Consider the following 22,683-nt stretch of genomic DNA (forward strand, 5'->3'; position numbering starts at 1 on the left):
AGAAATCTAGTAAATGGACCATCTGGAGAAATTTAGAGTTCAGGTTTTCAGAACTGATTTTTTTTTTTTTAAATAAACCACCCCTCCTAATTTTTTTAGGTAACAGAAGTACTTCCAATTAGAAAATGGTAAAGGGTAAGCCAACTGGGGGAACTTCATACACCTAAAATATGCTCTTATGATTTCTCTAAACTCCCACATTCCCCCAAATTTATAAACACATGACAGGAAAATGGGGTGAGCAAGTGGAGGTTTGGTTGGGGAGCACAAAAAGTTCAAGCACTGGATTTTGTTCACTTAGTTCACTGATGTTTGTTCCACTGCCAACAACATCCTTCTCCCTACAAAAAGTTAACAATTATCACAGTGTCCTCTTGTTTACTTATTAAAATGTGAGTGCCAGGGCACCTGGGTGGCTCAGGTGGTGAGTGCCTGACTCTTGATTTCGGCTCAGGTCATGATCTCAGGATCCTGAGATTCAGCCCTGAGTTGGCCTCTGTGCTCAGGGGGAGTCTGCTTGAGATTCTCTCCCTCGGCCCCTCCTCCTGCCCGCCCGCGTGGCATGCGTGCTCTCTCTCTTTTTCAAATAAATCTTAAAAAAAAAATGTGCCTATGATGTATTAGGCAAAGAATTAAACTGGTCCAACACGTAGCATGGGACTTTGGGCAGGTTACCTAACCCCCTTTGGAATAAGCCTCCTCACATTATTGCCAGCATTACAATCCTCACTTGGTGCACTCTGTTGGTCAAGTTACTTAACCCAAGTGTGTTCCCTCATGTATGAGATGCCATGGACAGGATCCGAGAACATATAATACTATAAAAAATGCCTAGTATAATGCCTTACACTGTCTCTCCTGTGAGAGCCTAAATGAGGTTAAATCCCACCCCTTCTGCTATCTTTAGAGAGGCTCCTCAGCCATTTTGAACTAATGTCACACATAATTTCCCATGAAAACAAAGGACAGAGTAGAGAAAATTGTTAGGTTTATACTTTGGAATTTGACACAGGCTTCACATTACAATATTTTATCTTTCCTCCTTTGTCACCCATTATGATCAAAATCATCTGGCATGTATATTAGCTGTCTGCGTTCCCAAAGCCAAGGCTCAAAACAAACGCATATATGAGAACTTGACCAGAAACACTAGATTTTCATCAGAAATACAAATGGCTGGATCAAATAGACAGATAAAAGTTTGAACGTCTGGAACTTTTTCTGGTTATTTTTTAATCCCTTGCCTTTTATTATTTTAATTATTTGCATTAATTATTTTAAATGTTCTGTCCAAACTAGACCCATGAAATGTTTTAAATTTTTTTTTCCATTTAAGCGCATACCATCACTTTACTGTAGATGAAAATTAACTATCTATAGACTTCATGAAAACAGTAGTTGAATATAGAATTTAATATGTATATATCTCAGAGAGTGAGCTGACAGTAAGTACAATTTTTCCTTAGAACCAAGTGGATATACACATCATTTATAAATACTTAGGGACTACCTAAGGATGAGATACTCATGAACATTCTAGGACACATACAGAATAAGCATATATGTAGTGACATCAATAAATAACTGTTGAGTTAAAGATCTCAGGATTTTGAGTCTTGAAACATGTTGTCTTCAATATTTCTTTCATTGTATACTAAGTGGACATTCTAAGAAGTATAGCAGTTATTGAGTCACCCCCAAAATTACAAAATTAATCTGTATTTCTTCAGCTTTCATATATCAATTTATTTAACATTATGTTCTTGGACTTTTGCCAAAAGCCTATGCTGAAACAACCACCTAAGGACTATTTTGGCATCTTTCAGAAAATTGTAATTTGATGCCACTTTTGTTTATCCTCCATAATAAGATATGTGTGGTAAATCTGTCTTTGAATTTAATGCTTGGCACTATTTGTTTCTTTTCACCAACTAGTATGTTTCATTTAGTTGTTAGTAAGAACTATGCAACTTGTATTTCCTCCTTTTTTTTTTTTAAGATTTTATTTATTTATTTGGGAGAGACAGAGTGTGTGTGAGAGAGAGAGGGCACGAGTGTGGGGGAAGGGTAGAGGCAGAAGGATAAGCAGACTCCCAGCTGAGCAGAGAGCTCAGGGGCTTGAAACAGGCTCGATCCCAGGGATCATGACCTGAGCCAGGCAGGCATGCCTTCTATTTCCCTTTTTACCAAGAAGTCCAGGGTTAAGTTTTCTACTCAATTTTAACATCTACTCATTCTTTTCAGATTAATGATTCACCATCCTACACTCTCCACTCCCAACAGCCTATTTGAAAATTGACTTGTTTTTTTCTCCTGTTTTCTTAAATGTCTCTGTACTTCATTATAAGCTACTTCAAATCTTTTTAGAAAAAATAGATAAATAATTTTACACTGTCAAACTAAATATGATTTTTTTCTTAATTTAGCAATTATTTTGATTAAAGCTAAGATTATGTCTGGGTACATAATGTTAAAGCCTAAATCTGACTCTTGACAAATAATATCTACCACAAGAGCCAAATACTAGGGTTGTGTGTTTATTTAGATGTAATCTACTGACACCCTGTAGCAGCAGTAGATATGGTTACCTCCAAACACGTCAAACAGCTCCAAATAGATATATAACATTATTAATGTAATACGATGTACTCCAAATACTTTAAAAACTTCCTTTAATTAATAGTATAAATCATATGGCTCTACATATTCGTTTAAAAAATCTCAATCATTCCCTGGATTTCTAGTCCAAAAAGAAACAAGTCTGACATATTTCCAGATGTGGTATCTAAAGTTTTTATTCCCTTTGACTTTGATTAGCTGAGTATTTGAGGTAATCCTGAACTGTGAACTTTGCCAGTCCAGGAGTTTTGCACATTTCATACTTGTCCTAGAGGAGAGGCTAATGGAGATCACTGTATTAGAGCATTCTCCTTGACTTAACCTTAGTGGTATGCATGCATCAGAAGGGCTGAACTGTGAAAGAAACTACGTGAGAACTGGGACACCCACGAATCATGCTGACATTTCAGTAGTACTCAGTGGTTCTAATAACATTACGGGTCAAACCTTCCTCCAGTCACCATTATCTGTAAACTCTGAATTGGCTACCTACAAGTAAGAGAACATCAAGCCCTAATATCATTGGTGGGAAGTACAAACAGAAGAACAAAAATGAGAGGAAGGGCCTCCTGGGCGCTGCCCCCAGGTTATTTTTGGTCCCTGGATAGCAAGCTATGCCTCTTCTGGGTTAGTTCCGATGTAGTATGGAAGAAGGCTAGCTCTAAAGTGAATATTCTGCCAATCATTTGATCTTTTCACGAAAACCGAGAAGAAATGTATTACTTTCTCTTCCTTTTTGGCCTTCTATTCAGGAACACATGCCATTAAGCAACTCTTACTCTTGCAAGAGGAAGTTGATCGTTACTCCAACCCAGAAAAAAACCAGAACAAGTCTATATGCTGAAAGAAGCACGATCACGGAGATTATCTGAAGGATATGAAATCAATTCATTCCTCTAGATAATCAGTCACAAAATGAGGTCAATTTAGCCCACAGAAATACTTTATTTGGCCCACACAGTATCTTTAAAAATTTGAGCTGACATTGAAAAATTATGAGATTTCAAATATAGAAGGACTGACAACACTGTACGGGTGTCCCCACATGGCAACATCTGCTGGAGCTGAGACAGGGCAGCTGTTTCTTTTAATTAGGGCAGGGGCTCTCCAGGTGACCACAGTCCACACATGTCTGCCTTTGCACTGCCTACAAATATTCTACAATCAATGAGAACCAGCAGAGAAAGGAAAGCTAGGATTGTATCATGTACTGCCATTTTAGTGGCAGTATTGCTTTTACTGATTTTAATATTGGTGGCTGTCATCAGCCTACATTTAGGGATGCTATAAAACAGCCTTAGAAACTCTGTATTCGGCTAGAGTTAAGAGTGTGGATTGCATGTTCTTTACAAAGCGGAATCTTCCGTGAGGACTAGTAGGAGAGATTTTCTTTTGCCTCTATTAAGAGGTCTGTACATGCTTGTCCTAAGCAGTTGGTTCACTTTCTTCTCATATGCTATCTTGTGTATCTCATGAGCTTACTCTCTTATTGGTCACTATAAAGTCTAAAGACAAATCTGCAGCCCATTCTTAGCAACTATATAGGGCTCAATGGTATATGTGCACCCTTGCCTGCATCTGACAGTTATCTTGTCTTTTGCCTCAGCCTTCATTCTCACTTTACATAAAAAGTAACACATATTATACATTAACAGAGGAAAATAAAAAGGAGATAGCAAAAATGGAATACCTAGAGAACTCCTCTTGATATAAATTTTTAAAGAAAATACATAACCAAAATTAGAAAATTCAAATAGTATAGAGAATAAGTTAAAAATGTCCTGGGGTGCCTGGCTGACTCAGTTGGTAGAGCATGTGACTCCTGGGTTGTGAGTTCAAGCCCCACATTGGGTGTGGAGCTTACTTAAAAAAAAAGAAAAGAAAAATCTCCCTCCTCATCTCCACTTCCTTTCCTCAAAGGTAACTACCTGCAGACGCACACATATTTTTTAATATCAGGGTAAATATATGTCATCAAGGCTGAAGAAAGAAGTTCCCTTACAGATACTTAGAATTTTCTGGGAAATAGTTTAGATGTATTTTTTAAAGAATTTTACTATCTTGCTCCTAATACTGTAATTCTTTTATAATAATTTATAGTACTAGGTTTTCTTTCAAGTAAAAAAAGAGTCTTCACAAAAATATCATTTATAGGACAATTAGGAAAATAATACTAACTGGATAATTGATGATACTAAAAAGTTGCCATTGTTTTTGGATCTGTTATAATAATTTTGTGATTATGTTTAAATGGTGAGTCCTTACTTTTAGATATGTGTAGTAAATATTTACAAATATTTATAAAATATGATACTTAGGACTTCAAGTAATTTGAGGTAGAGTAGAAAACAAAATTGGTGAATTGATAATTGTTAAAACTGAGTGATGGGCATATGGACTTTTAAATACTGTGATATTATTATATGTTTAAAACTTTCCATTACAAAAAGTTTAAAGACTTCATAGGTACTATTGATTTATTTAAAATGTGGTAAAACAGTTTTAAAAATATCATCAGAGTTTTAAAAATATCATCTAATACTTCTTTGAATATATATTTTTTAAAGATTTATTTGAGAGAGAGAGAGAGTGGGAAGGAGGGGCAGAGGAAGAGGGAGAGAGAAACACAAGCAGACTCCCCTCTGAGCCAGAGCCCGATGTAGGGCTCCATCTCACAAGCCTGAGATCACGACCTGAGTTGAAGCCAAGAGTCGGACACTTAACTGACTGTGTCGCCCAGGCACCCCTCTTTGAATATGTTTTTTTAACATTACCCAAGAAAATATAAAGTTCCTTAGATTATTGAAGGCATTATTTTTACAGTTCCAGCATGCAAGTGTTGTTTATCACAGTTTTATTAAAATATAATTCACATACCATAAAATGTACCCAAAAGTATACTCTTCAGTGGCTTTTCATATTTTCACAAATTTGTCCAAGTATTATCACTAATTTTAGAACATTTTTATCATCCCAAACAGAAATCCATGCCTGTAGCAATCCAGCATGAGACCTGATGGCAGAGTCACTCCACTGTAATCTGGCTCTTTCTTTCAAGATGTCAATACAAGGAAAGCCTCCACTCTTCTGCACAGAGATCCAATTATTTCTAAGCACTTTTCCTTTGCTATCACAAGAATAAGATCTCAGTTGTACCACTTTCTTCTCATCTCCTCATCACACCCACATCATATAAAATACAGCCACCTTCTACAGGAGACTGCAAGCACAGGCTTTCTGAAAGTGGATTATGTATCTCCACTCACAGATGAGGGGTCTGGCCAATGGTACGTGAGCAGATATGACATACATAATGTCTGAGCAGAAGTTTTAAAAGACACTGTGTTCCCACCAGCCGCCTTTTTTTCTGCCATAAGAAGGGAATGTCTCACAAAGGGAATGCTTCTTCACTGAAGGTCCTAAAATGAGGAGTCATGGGAAGCCTACCTGAAGGCTACTAGAGCTGCAAGTGACCCACAAGCTACATGTGATATGAGCAAGCTACTGAGATAACCTTGTGAAACTAATTTACCTTCATGTGGCATAAAAACTCAGAATAAATACCAGTTTTGTTTTACTCAATTTATATTTCTGAGTATGTGCAGAGAAAATAAGCCGCCAATGAAGAATCGTGGAATAAGGCAGAAGATTCCCTACCTCCCAAGAATTTACAGTCTTATAATATTATAAGAACAGTGGTCTTTGGAGACATTTTGGCTTTTACCTTTCTTCAGAAAGCCCACCCAACTCAGTTCTGGTGCCATCAGAGACAGAAAAACTCCTGCTCAGCAATGTCCACAATAGCCAAACTATGGAAGGAGCCCAGATGTCCATCGACAGATGAATGGATAAAGATGTGGGGTGTGTGTGTGTGTGTGTGTTGTTTTTGGATCTGTAATAATAATTTTGTGATTATGTTTAAATGGTGGAGTCCTTACTTTTAGATATGTGTAGTAAATATGGACTATAACTCAGCCATCAAAAAGAGTGAAATCTTGCCATTTGCAACAACATGGATGGAACCAGAGGGTATTATGCTAAGTGAAATAGGAGAAAGACAAATATCATATGATTTCACTCATATGTGGCATTTAAGAAACAAAACAGATGAACATAGGGGAAGGGAAGGAAAAATAAAATAAGATGAAAACTGAGAGGGTGGCAAGCCATAAGTGATGCTGAACTCTAGCAAACAAACTGAGGGTTGCTGGAGGGGTGGGGGTGGGGGGATAAGGTAACTAGGTGATGGGCATTAAGGAGGGCACTTGATGGAATGAGCACTGGGTATTATATGCAACTGATGAATCACTAAATTCTACTTCTGAAACTAATAATACACTATATGTTAATTAAATTGAATTTTAATTTAAAAACATTTTTAAAAAAGAAAGAAAGAAAAATGCCTATTCAGAAGCACACAAAGCTAACAGACATGGAGATAAGGACAGTGCTTCAGAAACTAAGAGAAAAATTTTTCTGAAGCTCTTGACTGTGCCAGGTACTATAAAGGGTTCCTAAATGGGCGAGGAAAGGTATCTCTAACAACTGTTGTCAGTGAGCAAGAACAGAAAAACAGTAGTTTCTCAAAATGTTGTTTAAATCAAATTAGCTAATTTTAAAATAAAGGCCTCAATTACTCTAATTAAGCGATCATATTCAGAATTCATATGAGAAAACATGTTTACGGAATGAAAAAGTACATTAAGATCGATTTGTCATAAAGATCATTTAAAAATTGAACTCTCTTTGTAAATGTAATGTATTGTTCCACTTAAAAAACTCATTTTAACACAGATACTCAGGCAGTTATCATATAAATTGAGGTGGCCTCGGTGGCATAGGTCTGTATATACAGAGATTCCATTTTCGTTTGGGGCTGGCTTTCATCTGGTTAAAATGTCAACCTTAATTTTACTTGTGAATGTGGCTATCTATAGGTGGCAGCCTGTTTATTTAGCTGCTTGATTCTTTGTTGGGGGGGGATGCTGAGGGCAGAGGGTGTTTGTTATGCTTTTCTCATTGAAAATGGAGGAAGTCATGTTTTTATCCTGGTTTTACTTCCTGTTTATAGGCTAAAGATGGAATTGTCATTATGCTGTGGAAACACCTTATATATTCTTTTCCTCCCACTCTTTCATGAACAGGATATAACACGGAGGAATTCTTGCTTAGTCCTGGGATATATGAATGTTTATGTATGAACTATGACCAAAATTAAATTTCAGGATAAATTGGCATAGCTTTGTGAAAGGCAATTTAGTGGTACCTTTAATTTAAAAAAAAAATTTTTTTTTAAGATTTTATTTATTTATTTGAGAAAGAGTGAAAGAGAGAGAGAGCATGAGCAGGGGTAGGGGCAAAGGGAGAAGCAGACTCCCTGCTGAGCAGGGAGCCCAGTGCGGGGCTAGATCCTAGGACTCCAGGATCGTGACCTGAACCAAAGGAAGACACTTAACTGACTGAGTCACCCAGGTGCCCTGCCCCCCGAAGTAGGCTCCGTATCCAATACAGGGCTCAAACTCACGACCCTGAGATCAAGAATTGCATGCTCTACCGACGGAGTCAGCCAGACACCCCTTAGTGGTACCTTTAAAAAAAAATTCAAATATCCTTTAAGATAATAAATTATAGAAATTTATCCTACAGAAACACTTTTACATATATTCAAAGCAAGGATGATCTAAATGAAAAAGGAAAGATCCAAACATCTTTCCATAAGAGTATGACTAAACATGTTATGGTACATCCATATTATGAAATACTGTGCAGCCTTTAAATGGTATGAGGAGGTCTTCCAGTTAAAGATGATGCATTGAGGGACACCTGGGTGGCTCAGTTGGTTAAGCATCTGCCTTCAGCTCAGGTCATGATCCCAGGGTCCTGGGACTGAATCCGGCAATGGGCTCCTTGCTGAGCAGGGAGCCTGCTTCTCCCTCTGCCTGCAGCTCACCAGGCTTGTGCTCTTTCTCTCTCTCTCTCACAAATAAATAAAATCTTAAAAAAAAAAAAAGATGATGCATTGATTACACTAAACCTCATTTTAATGATAGCAAAGGGGGGACCTGGGTGGCTCAGTCAGTTAAACATCTGCCTTCAGCTCAGGTCTTGATCTCAGGGTCCTACCATCGAGCTCTGCACCTGGCTCCCTGCTCAGCGGGGAGTCTGCTTCTCTCTCTGCCCCTCCCCCCAATCGTGTGCATGCTCACTCTCTCAAATAAATAAAATCTTAAAAAAAAATAAATGATAGCAAAGGAATAAAACAGCATATAAACCCATCGTGACAAAGACAATAGAAAATCAGAAGCAGCAGCAAGACATTTTAACAAATTTCTAAAGAAGATGGAGGAGAGGGAACCAGTGTCTCAGTCCATGAACCATCTTGAGGCCTCACCCCTCGTCAAGCCTGCAGACCAGGCTGAGAGCTAATCTGCAATCTCAAGAGACCTTGAGCCAGAATCACCTATTCATGCCATGTTCGAATTACTAACCCAGAAACTGTGAGATAATAAAGGTGTGTTGTCTTAAGTCATTAAGTTTTGGGTCATTTGTCACACAGCAATAGATAACCAATACAAACCCTTAAATTGATAAATTAAGAACTGTTCAAAATCATTAGCCATCAGGGACATTCAAATCAAAACCACATTGAGATACCACCTTACGCCAGTTAGAAAGGCAAAAATTGACAAGGCAGGAAACAACAAATGTTGGAGAGGATGTGGAGAAAGGGGATCCCTCTTACACTGTTGGTGGGAATGCAAGTTGGTACAGCCACTTTGGAAAACAGTGTGGAGGTCCCTTAAAAAGTTAAAAATTGAGCTACCCTATGATCCAGCAATTGCACTACTGGGTATTTACCCCAAAGATACAGACATAGTGAGGAGAAGGGCCATATGCACCCCAATGTTCATAGCAGCATTGTCCACAATAGCTAAATTGTGGAAGGAGCAGAGATGCCCTTCAACAGATGACTGGATTAAGAAGACATGGTCCATATATACAACAGAATATTACTCAGCCATCAGAAAGAATGATTACCCAACATTTACAGCAACATGGATGGGACTGGAGGAGATTAAGACAAGCAGAGAAAGATAACTATCATATGGTTTCACTCATTGATGGAACATAAGAAATAGGAAGATCGGTAGGAGAAGGAAGGGAAGAATGAGGAGGGGTAAACAGAAGGGGGAATGAACGGTGAGAGACTGTGGACTCTGGGAAACAAACTGAGGGTTTCAGAGGGGAGGGGGGTGGGGGAATGGGATAGGCCGGTGATGGGTATTAAGGAGGGCACATATTGCATGGTGCCCTGGGTGTTACACGCAAATAATGAATCATGGAACATTACATCGAAAACTAAGGATATACTGTATGGTGACTAACATAACAAAATAAAAATTATTATTAAAAAAAAAAAGAAATAGCATTGTAAGCATGTTGAGTGATTTTAGAGATAACTATTTAAAACTCCCCACTGTTTGATTTCAAATGGCATGCAGGTATTCACTGATTAAATTTAAAATTCTTTTTAAAAGATGTAGATTTACATATGTTGAAAAATGTAGGAGTTTCATATATTTATACACACACATGTGTGCATATATAAGTATACACATATGTACACATATAGATATATACATATATGTATAACACTTATGAATGTATCTTTGAAATAGATTGAAAAGTATCTGGAAAAATCAAATTAGAACAGAACTGGATGGGCGGCTTAGGGAGATTTTCACTCTTTATGTAGTTATTTTAAAGTGAGTATATTTTACTTTAGCTATTTTGTTAATTGAAAATTTATCTAGACAGTGTATAACCACTGGCATAATCCAAGGGGATTAAAACACTAATAAAGAACTCTTTTGCCTAAAACAAACTATGGATCAAAGGAATATATGTATGCAAAAAATTCTGAGGATAGATATTTAAAAATTTTCTGGAGAGACATGTGAATGTTATGTTGTAAAATGTATTTGTATAGTGGTTAGGAGCACAGTGCATGGATGCAGACTGCCTGCGTTTTAATCGCTAGCTTTCTCACTTAAAACTTACAGGATTCTGGGGCGCCTGGGTGGCACAGTGGTTAAGCGTCTGCCTTCGGCTCAGGGCGTGATCCCGGCGTTATGGGATCGAGCCCCACATCAGGCTCTTCCGCTATGAGCCTGCTTCTTCCTCTCCCACTCCCCCTGCTTGTGTTCCCTCTCTTGCTGGCTGTCTCTCTCGTCAAATAAATAAATAAAATCTTTAAAAAAAAAAAAAAACAACTTACAGGATTCTCCATTTCTCTCTGCCTGTTCTGTCATCTACAAAATGGGGATATCGTGGGGTCCGTGGAAAGAAGAAATAAGTCAATATACATAAAGCACTTAACAGAGGCCTTGGCCAGAGTAAGCACGACATAAGTATTACTGTAAGTATGTTGTGAGTGGATGCAGTAATAACACCACTGGGAAAGGAACTGGACTTAAAGTCAGAGAAACTGTGCCTTTAACACAGTGACAACTCCAGAATTGATACAGAAAATAGAGGTACAAGGGCAGCAGTTTGATTCATGAGTGTACAGCAAACACAGTTTTTAAGTAAATTCAAGGTGATTTGGGGGAATTCTGATAGATTTCAGGGTCTTCAAATTCTGTAATGTAGCAAACACATTTCTATTTAGATAGTTCATTTAAGGTGGCTGGCAGTAAGGGCAGGTAGCAAGGCCTCCAGCCACTCCTCGGCGTAACTTGTTTTGTCACATTGGGCAAATCATTTTAACCTCTTGACACCCTAGTGTCCTCATCTGGAAAACGAGAAGGTTGGACTATGTAGTTTAAAAAGTCTGGTCCAACTTTTAGATTCTTTTGTGATATTCCTTTTTGGGGGGGAGGGGCTGAGGAAGAGGGAGAGAGAGAATCTTAAGCAGGGTCCATGCCCAGTGTAGAGCCCAACTTGGGGCTTGATCTCACGACTCTGAGATCATGACCTGAGTGAAAATCAAGAGTCATATGCTCAACCGACAGCCATCCAGGCACCCCTAATATTTTGTGACATTCAAAACTCAGATGAGAAAACACTAATTACTGGGTCATGGTTATCAACTGACTTTTGAATACAATTTCAGATAATAAATTCTGAATTTTTAAAATTCTATGAATTCTACAACCTCATTAACTGAAACAATATAGTTAATCATACAAAAAAGCATTTAATTAAAAATCATTTATATTTAGCTGGATAATATCTTACAGTATGTGATAATTTTAAAGCAAATATGGTAATTGTTTTTATTACATTTTATTCCAATACTAAAATTCTTTTCCTATTCTCTAAATGACATGCTTGGGCAATATAATGAACCTGATCAGCAACTGAAAATATATTTCGAATAAAATAAAAAATGCAGAAAACTAGAAGTGACTCAACTTAGAACATTCTTACCAAAAGTAGCATACATCTTCGAAAGTGTTTTAACATAACCATGATTATATAGCCAACATTTTCAGGTAATTAAGAGCGTGAACTTTACTTTCAAATAGACCTAAAGTTACTTTGTATAAGTTACCTAAGCTCTTTGAACCTCAGTTTCCTGATCTATAAAATGGAAAATAAAAAAATATTATGTACTTCATAGTAGGTGTGTGAGGATTAAATGAGATAAAAAAAGTAAAGCACCCAGTATAGGGCCTGGCATATCGTAGTTGCTCTAAATAGTTGATTTCTTTCTTTTTATTGTCCTCAAATACCATACTCAAATACTCAATCTTTTGCTTACTTTCAAATAATATGCCAGTGTATTATTTATTATATGCTATAATTGGAGGCATCGTGGCCTTGTGGTTAAGAGTTCAGATTCTAAAATTTAAATGTCTGTGCTCAAGTATCAACTCTGCCAATTACATGCTGTATAACTTTGAGCATTTGTAAAATTAAAATAAAAGATAACTAACTCATAGAGTTGTTTGGAGGCCTAGATGCAACAGTCTATGGAAGATCGAAAAATGTCAGCTACTATTATTATTCAAAAAGCTACCGAAATTACTCAGCTACCATTGTACTTAGTGGTAGACCTACACTGTGAAAGAGGCCATGTTCTCTTTCCTACTTCGTCATTGCCCCTGCCTTATTTTGGTCTGCAAGAAATCAGAAGGTGAGGAATACCTTCATTAGACCATGGGATCCTTTCTTTCTTTTCTTTCTTTCTTTCTTTCTTTTTTCTTTCTTTCTTTTTTCTTTTTCTTTCTTTCTTTCTTTCTTTCTTTCTTTCTTTCTTCTTTCTTTCTTTCTTTCCTTCTTAAATTTATTTATTTAGGGGTGCCTGGGTGGCTCAGTTGGTTAAGTGTCTGCCTTGGGGTCAGATCATGATCCCAGGATCCTGGGATGGAGCCCCACTTTGGGCTCCCTGCCCAGTGGGGAGCCTGCTTCTCCCTCTCCCTCTGCCACTCCCCATGCTTGTGCTGTCTGTCAAATAAATAAATAAAATCTTAAAAAAAAAAACCTAAAAATTTATTTATTTTAGAGAGACTTAAGAGAGAAAGACAGAGATAGAGAGTATATGAGCAGCACAGGGAGCGAGAGAGAGGGGAAGCAGTTTCCCTGCTGAGTGGGGAGCTCTATGTGGGGCTGGATCCCAGGACCCTGAGACCATGACCTAAGCCAAAAACAAGAGTTGGATGTTTAACCAACTGAGACACTGAGGTGCCCCAGGATCCTTTCTTTGAAGGGACTTTAACAAGCATCTTTGAAGAAACAGCTATGAAGCCAACTTTACTACAATGATTTTTTGTTTGTTTAAGCAATGAACCCAGGAATATTTGTTTTGCTGCTTTGAAAAAAAAAATCGAGAACACTAAGCTTTAGCAAACAGAAACACAAAGAGCTGGCCAAAGGACATCATAAGAAACTTCTCAAAAGGAAAATCATTTTCTTTTTTTAAGCTGCTCGTTTTTATTTTATTTTATTTATTTTTAATTTTTTTTTAGAAGTAGGCTCAATGCTCAACGTGGGGCTTGAACTCATGATCCCGAGATCAAGAGTCACATGCTCTACTCCCTGAACCAGCGAGGCGCCCCCTCAACAGGAAAATCCAGACAACACTAATGCCAACTATCTTCCTAACTCTAATTTTAAAACCTCATCACATTGGCAGCATATTTTTTCCCTGATAAATGATGAACCATATTATACCCAATGCAGAAAAATCCATTCATTTATCATTGTTTCCCTAAAACTTGTATTGTTACCAGATTCCTCCCCGCTCTTCAAAATGCAGCTAAAATATTACCTTCTCTGTGAGGCTAGCACTGAGATTTCTCCTGTTTCCCAGACAGAACCAACCCCTTTCTGTTTTTGCTTACGTAGTACCCTGGAGTTAGCAGTAGTCAACGTTTATCATCAACAATCGTAATTTTTTATTACTTTGTTTTTCTCCTGTTAGAATGGAGCTTACAGAGGATGTCTTATTCTGCAGTGTACTCTTTGAATTTGGTGCTGGTCCAACTGATTTCTATTTTGTACCTGGACTGCCCTCCTTCGTGAAGTCTGCTTTTCTCACCTGAGACATCTTTCCCTTTTTTGAGAGACTGAGTCTACAACTTGGCTTCTTCATCTCATGCCAATTACATGGCCTGTTTTCTGAAGGCATTTTCTGGCTTCTTAGCACACATTTATTTTGGACAGTGACATTAGAGAAGCCTTTAGGCTTTTTAAGTTTAGAGACCATGGAAAAGACAGTTTGTTAGTCCCTGTATCTATTCTCTCTCTTTCCTATGGCAACAGAGACCCCAATTTTCACTGAGCACATCGTGGCCCAAAGAAAAGACTACACTTCTCAGCAACCCCACAAATGAATGTTGTCCTACAACTAATTTATTGCCAATAACTGGTGTCCATGACCTTCATTCAAAGACCATAGGAATAAGCCAGTAGTTGAACAACTTGGGTTTATTGCTCATTGCAAGGAGGGAGAATGCACACCATAAGGAACCATAGGTATCTCAGCAAGAGGGTGTTAGGAAGACTTTAGTATAGAATTTGGCTTTTATTAGGCCATTTTAGGACGGGTTGAAGAAGCAGGGCTTTACTCTGCATTGCATGCTGTCCGGAAGCAGGGGGCAATTCTATAATTAGGTATCTTAAAATATTATCAGGAGGAAAGAAACACAACCAAAGCTGTAATTGGTAACAAAGCAGCAGTCGTTCATATTAGGCAGAATAGGGAGATAACTGGTCACTTTGCGGTTTGGACGATGTTCATTATTTTTGTCTGTGTTCAGGCATAGTTATGGAGTAGTCTTGTTTTTATGGCCTTGTCTGATGTTGGTGCTCTTTGAAATTGCATGTGCTTAACAGAATACGAAGGCCTAGCTATGAGCACCAGAGCAGCTCCTGGATGTCGGGGGCTACTTTTCTCTTTCTTCTAGGTAAGCAAAGTATGGCACTGAAACCTTCTTTAAAAGATAGCTGGCATGTATCCTTTGCCCTTGATTCTTCTTTTCCTTCTCCAGACAGACTAGAATGTGGTTGTGATGGCTACCATAGTCCAGGTGGAACATGAAGTGATCTTGGGACTGGAGCTACAACAGCCCTGGACCACCTTACCTCCAGACTTTTATGGGAGAAAGAAGCAAAAGACTATATTGTTTAAGCTACTGTCACTGGGGTCTTTCACTCACAGCTGAAGTTGTTCCTAACAGATACAGGGGTCTAATTATCAGTTCTCTTCTCAGTGTTTAAGGTTGTTTTCATTTCCTTAAATTATATAAATTGACATGTCAGATTTAAGTGTTGACAGGTTGATTTAAGTGCCAGAACTAATTGCCTTTGTACAAACAGAAGGTACTGTTGAACTGTTGTAAGTTGAAATACTAGGACAGAAGTCTCCCAAGCTGGTGTACTGAGCACTGGTTTATCTCCAGTTTACCTTTCCCACAAAGGTGTATTCTTTCTGAGTTTTAACTAACTGTGTGAGTCCATATTGCCTACTGACTCTGATGTGTGGGCCAAGCATTTTGATTTCTGTGCCCTTGGCCCCATAGGCTATTAAAGTGAAAGTTGGCTCACTAAACCTGTGCTCACTAAACCTGAGTTTCAGTTTTCCCAGATCTTCAATGCTTTTAAACTATTTCTTTATATTTTTCTAGCATTTTTAGTGATTTTTATAAGGACGATTAGTTCAAATAACCTAATCTACCATTAGCAGTCAAAATATGTATAATGTTAAAACATTACTGTTTTATGCTTATTTTTACATAAATTTTCTGCTTGAACATGTATTACTTTTGAAATAAGAAAAAAATACAAGTTATTATAAAAGCTGTAATGCTAAAAACAATGTGTTTGATATATTTAAAATCTATCATCCATAATTTAGAAAAGACTTTAATGGAGCAGTATTAGACTCTCTTACGAAATTATTACTTTTTGATCCAGAATTTGGTAATACAGTATTTGATTTATTTAAAAAAATGAGACTACCTTACATTGTCTTTACTTGAATATCACAAACACATTATTATACTGACTAGTAAAGCATTCCTGAGTATTAGCATGTATTCAGGGTACAAAGCCTAAGTTCATGTTATTGACAAATACCGCTTGGGCCCCTTTGATTAAAAAATATATTATTCCCTTATCATTTGTACTATTTGTCATGCTATTTGTAAAGTGTGTGCTTATCATTAGAACTGTTTGACACCATATAGTAGTTTATGTTATTATTTTTTCATAAATGTGTCTTATTTCCTCTATTAACTATTAAACTCCTAGAAGAAATCATGTCTTACACATCCTTACATTCTGTACAGTATCTCACTCAATATTTTTGGTAGGTTAATTGCATTTCTAAAGTTTTGAGAAAGTTTGTAACATAATTATTTCTAATGTAAAATAAGGTTTAACAGTAGTTATAAAATTATACTAATATGTACAGAGTAACAGGGAGACATTGGTACAAAGTAGTTTTCCTTCTTATATCTACCTTGTATTTTGAGTGCTAGATACTTTATAGATTACAGAAGAGATTTCTGTGGATTTAAGATTACTTAGTACCTGAGTATCCAGGTTGAAGATTTACCCAGGTCTCTCCTGCTTCCTGTCTTTTAGACATATTTCTCATTAATGTCTCCAGTGAATGTGAGCTAGAGAAAAAGAGAGAAAAGAAAGTCAAGTCAGCTGATGGGGCTACCCACTTATAGCTCTGGGGAAAAGTATGGTAGAAAGGATTTTTACATTATTATTTAAATTATTATTTAAGATGAGAATAAGGAAATACAGCCCTTCCTTATCCGCAGGGCCTAAGACCCCTAATGAATGCCTGAAACTCTGGTTAGTACTGAAGCCCATACATACTGTTTTTCCTATATATACATACCTATGATAAAGTTTAATCTGTAAATTAGACACAGAAAGAGATTGGCAACAACAAGATAGAACAATTATAACCATATACTGTAATAAAAGCTATTTATTACTCTCTCAAAATATTTTCTTGTGCTGTATTGGCCCTTTTCCTCATGATGATGAGATGATAAAATATCTCCACGATGAGATGAAGTGAGGTGAATGATGCAGGCATTGTGAAGTGGTGTTAGGTTGCTACTGACCTTCTGACAATAGGATCATCTGTTTCTGGGCTGTAGTTTACTGTGGGTAACTGAAGCCACAAATGGGGGGGAGGGGCACAACTGTAGCTGCAGACTGACTAGCTGTACCTGAGACACGATCGTTTAACCATGTACATTCTAATGGTTGTCGATATTTTCATTCAGAAAGAACTTTGTTGGAGGAAGCCCAAATGAGACAATGAAGTAATTCTTATATTCAGTGACCGGGTTTTTCAAAATGGTTTCCAATTTAGACATTGCATCTCATTGTTACCATTGGTACATTCCAACATGTCCGACCTGTACCCTGATTTGTGACATAAATATGTCACCCTATTTATAGGTATATTTGAGATACTTCTAAAAAGTCGCCTGGTAAATTTCACCCAGGTATCCCTGATATCCTTTTTGTGGACTCTTTGCAAATGTTCCGGAATACTTCCTAAGTCTTACGACTTTATATAATGTACAGAGTAAAACCCGATTTCTCCATTTTGGGTAAATGGCACCATGCTTCACCCGGTGGGAACGTGGGAATCACGACTCTTCTCTCTGCCCTGGCTCCTTGAATAAGTCTCTTAATCTTGTACTGCATGTCCCCTCTTTCCATGTGGCCTCACCATTCATCCTCCATAGTAAGCCAAAATGGTCTTCTCTAAAAGAGCAAATGCATTCATGTTATCTCTGCTGTAAAATATTATCCAGTAACTCCCCGTTGTTGTAGCAAAAGAAATAAATTCAAATGTTAGGAAACCTAACTACGTGATTAGTTGGGTCAAATATAGTATGAAGAGGTGGCCCTGAGGAGACAGGAAACTGGAGGATGTTTGTCTGCTTAAAGGTATTCAAATTAAAAACATAAAACAAACAAACAAAAAACCCACAAAAAACCCTACACCAAACAAAGCATATCTGTGGACAAGATTCCAATTGTGAGGAGACTGTTTTAATCCTTTTACCTTGTTTAGTGTGGTATAACAAACATGTTTATTTTTGTTTTGCTTTGTTTTTACAGATATTATTTATTTACTTGACAGAGAGAGCATAAGCAGGGGGAGCGGCAGGCAGAGGGAGAAGCAGGCTCCCCGCTGAGCAGAGAGACTGATGTGGGGCTCGATCCCAGGACCCTGAGATCATGAAGCCAAAGGCAGACGTTTAACCGACTAAGCCACCCAGGTGCCCCAACAAACCTCTTTGTTATCTTGTCTACAGTCATCCACCCTGCTTTTAAATTATTCTAACCATGTGGCTGGTTAACTAAACGAAATTATCTGAGCTAGTATTTTAGAGCTGCAGTTTTAAAATTTTCAAGTGCACAGAGTAGAGCTGCCTGTCCGAACTGTCAGAAATGTTTTAATGAACAGATAAATGTTAGTTACGATTGCCATACATACATTTATGTGAACAAATGAAGCTGAAGGTGAGCATCCTTAGATCCACCCTCTCTCACGCTCATTAGAAAACTACACGGTAATGATCAAAAGTCTGAACTCTAAACCCGAAACTCCTGTTTATAAAATGAGCATGATTAATAGTATTTACTTTACAGTTTACTGTAAAGTTTCAGTGAGATAAATTATCTAAAAGCATTCAGTACAGTGTCTGGTGCTTATAAGCACTCAATGCATATTGATAACTGTAATAGTATATATTTTGAGATATTTACCCATGATTTTTTCTTCCCTCCATTTTCTTTTTCCTTTCTCTACCGCTCAAAATTCAAAGAGATAGCTATGTGTTCACTCTCTCAGGGAAAGGATCAGAACATGGTTGAAAACAGATAAGCCAGCAAGTTTTTTGACTTTTATTTCTAGGAGTCCTGGAAATGATGAGAAGATTGAAGAATAAAATATTATGTTAGCCATAAAGGTGGATAAGGATTTCTCCAGGACAGAAACAAAATACCCCAGGCTGTGAGTGAAGGATGGGGTTCTGCAAATAGGTCTGTTTTTGGGAAAAAGGGGAACTTAGGCCTTGCTTCTGGAGCACAGAAAGTGGAAGGTACAATCCCAGTGAAAGAATAATTACATGGTGTGTTGGAGTCCCTAGGGACATAGACAACCCCCCCCCCCCCCCCCCCCCCCCCGCCCACCACCATAATTTCCATACTCCAAGTGCCTCATGAAACAGCAGAATTCCCTGTGCTCCTGGGGGGCCATGTAAGCAAAAGACAATGTTTCTATCTGAATGAGCCATAATGCATTAGGTATGTATTACTGTTCAACAAATCACCTCTCCAAAATTTAGTGCGCTAAAATAACAACAAACATTTATCTCACATAACAGTGGCTTAGCTGGGTGCTTCTGGCTCGGGGTCTCTCTAAAGGCTTGCAGTCCTCTAAAGGCTTGACTAGGGCTAGAGAATCCACTTCTAAATTGGCTCCATTACATGGCTGGCAAGTTGGTGCTGGTTATTGGTAGGCGGCCTGTTCCTCACCATGTGCGCCTCTCGCAGGGCTGCTTGAGTAACCTTGGGGCATGTGGCTAGCTTCACCCAGAATGAAACATGCAAGAGAGCAAGTCAGAGGTGGCGATGTCTCTTTTTTGACCAAATCTCCGAAGTCACCGGCTATTACTTCCCTTGAATTCTATTCGTCACACAAGGGGGTGGAAGTCAGGAGATAAGAATCATTGGAAGCTGGCTACCACACGGACAACTGGGGTGGTAACTGTTTCACCAGCAAGCTGCTTTGCCTGATCACCTCGACAAGGTGCTAATACCTGACAACTTGGCAATGTGGAAGATACCAGAACCTAGCATAATTGGGGGAGGAGGAGAGGCATAAAGGATGGCTCTTAAGTTTCCATCAACCTGGTGGCATTTGAGGCACAAAACAGAATTTAAACTATTACAGAATGTAAAGAAATGTATTTTTCTTACAGCTTATGAATAATAACAGCAACTGTCATTATTATTGTACATATGGGAATAACTCTAGTTTTGTACCATTTTTCCCAAGCAGTTCAAGGAGATTCCAGTTCCACAAGGTCACTAATTCGCAACTTGCAAATCAACTGTAGAATCAACTAGGATTTTTTTTTAAAGATTTTATTTATTTATTTGAGAGAGAGAGAGACAGAGAGCATGAGTGGTGGGGGGAGCAGGGGGAGAGGGACAAGCAGACTCCCCACTGAGTGCAGAACTGACGAGGGGCTAGACCCCAGGACCCCAGGATCATGACCTGAGCCCAAGTCAGATGCTTAACCAACTGAGCCATCAGGTGCCCCTCAACTGGAAAGTTTTAAGAAAATACCCACCCATAGAGCTACTGATTTAATTGATCTGGAGCAGAACTGGGGGAACAGTGGTTTTAAAAGCCCCTCAGATGATTTTAATAGGTAACTAGGGTTGAGACTCAATGACTTCTGCAAATCCCAGGCCTTAATGTTATTTCAGACATCTATGATTCTATCAGGAGTTCACCTTACAGGAAGCTGGCTAATTCTTCCTGCTAACTGCCTATGACAGTTTTCTTCAGAAACACCAGAATAACTTCTCAGGATTCTACTGGAGAAAGAGCAAAGGCTAAAGTTTACTAAAAACAAAATAGGGGGGCGCATGAGTGGCTCAGTCGTTAAGCGTCTGCCTTCGGCTCAGGGCGTGATCCCAGGGTCCTGGGATCAAGCTCCGCGGTGGGCTCCTTGCTCAGTGGGAAGCCCGCTTCTTTCTCTCCCACTCACCCTGCTTGTGTTCCCTCTCTCACTGGCTGTCTCTCTCTCTCTGTCAAATAAATAAATAAAACCTTAAAAAAAAATAGGACCAATGGAATCTCAGTTGGCACTGGATTCTCAAAAACAGTCAATGCAGCTCTGCCTGTTAGGCCTATCATCCTAGCAAGTGGTCAAAACTGAAGCCTCACCCATCAACTATAATCTCTGTCTCTCTCTCTCTCACACACACACACAGACCCCTCCACGCTTTCTCTTCTTTTCTATCTTACTTGACTTCTCCAAGAAATACGACACTTTTAAAATATATTCATCTTTCTGGACTTGAAGGACATAACTGATCTCTCTAGTTCTCCTACTTTTCTGACAATTTCCTCTTGTCCTTTGCTGGTTGCTCTTTCTCTGCCTGCCTCTTAAATGATAGTGTTCTCTGAGATTCTGTTCTCTGCTCTTTTCATCTCATTTATACATTGTTTCCCATAAGCAGAACCATTTACTTCAGTGGTTTCACCTACCATCTATTTACTGACAACTCCCAGGTCTTTATTTTCCAGTTCAGGCTTTCCTTTGTGTTTCAGACCTGCAGTCAATTGAGGCATCTCAAACTCAACATGCTAAAAATGTAATCATTGGCCTTCCCCACATCACCTCCCAGCCTGCTTCTCCTCCTCCCTGTCCTATCTTATTGAATGGTGCCATGCTTTTCTACTCATTCAAACTAGAAAACAGGAGTCATCCTAGAAGGCTGCAACCTCTCTGCTTATTTGTTGAAGTTGTTTTTATCTGGTTCAAACAGAACTTTAGAAAACTTTGTGCCAACATTTAAGATTTGGGACATTTCCCATAGAAACGTAGATTTAGCTTCTCTTCAAAAATCAGAAGATGAGGCAACATCGGGTCCTAGCTGCGTGGAACAATCAGCTACAGCCGAGTAACAGATGCCCCATTTAGACTCAGATAAGCTCTTAGGTCATGCAGTAATTGTAATGGCCACAGTGGATGCTGAGGCTCCTTTTATTCATCTGTGTCATCTGTCTGGCTTTCCAGGCATCTGAGGTTGTAACTCTTGTCCTAAATCTTTCCTCTCGCCATACCTCCACCACAATCAATCAGCAAGTCCTATAGATTCCAGCATTTCTCCAATCTGTCTCCCTCCCCTTTATCTTGATTGCTACATTCCTACTTCAGGATCTCAATCATTGCTCATCTGGACTGTCGTTAACAGTTTAACCTCCTCTAGTTCCACCTGTCTAACCCATTACGGACCCATCAGTGAAGTAAGCTGATGTTATTATCCTGCCCAAAGGGACTTTACTGGCTCTCCACTGCCTACAAGATAAAAGTTCAAATTCCTTTCGTCCATGGTACCAGACCATCCATGCTCTGACCCCCACCCACCACTCCAGTCTGATCTCACGTTACTCAATCAGTAGCAGTAGCATATGCTCTAAATCTGCCAAACAATTCTGCTAACCAGGTAGACTGTTGCAAACCCCTAGATCATGATGCTCTTTGTACCTAGAATATCTTCGTCTCATCCACTCAGCCCACACAACCACGTTCTTAACTCCATACAGTCAGTTCAAGTGTTGTTTTCTTTCTGAAGACTTTTCTGCCTCATCCCCAGTCCTGCAGTTAGATGTGACCATTACACTCCCACCTCTACTGCTTTCTGTCCTCCGGAAGACTGCTATCTTGGCAATCATGACATTTATTGTGCCTCTTTGTTTACTTACTTGTATTCCCATCTATTATAATGTAAGTTCCTTAAAGGCTGGGACTCTACCTAATTGGTCTTTGT

General features: G+C 38.5%; 1 long non-coding RNA gene across 1 annotated transcript in view; it reads right to left on the reverse strand.

Moving 5' to 3' along the window:
- Positions 1 to 22,683, reverse strand: part of LOC117803447 — a 39,931-nt gene that overhangs the window by 1,619 nt on the left and 15,629 nt on the right. The window contains exon 2 of the long non-coding RNA XR_004627322.1: positions 16,660 to 16,748. This is a non-coding gene — a long non-coding RNA (uncharacterized LOC117803447). The remainder of the gene's footprint in view (positions 1 to 16,659; positions 16,749 to 22,683) is intronic.

The sequence above is a fragment of the Ailuropoda melanoleuca genome, chromosome 1 (assembly GCF_002007445.2).
Source record: "Ailuropoda melanoleuca isolate Jingjing chromosome 1, ASM200744v2, whole genome shotgun sequence".
Classification (NCBI taxonomy): domain Eukaryota; kingdom Metazoa; phylum Chordata; class Mammalia; order Carnivora; family Ursidae; genus Ailuropoda; species Ailuropoda melanoleuca.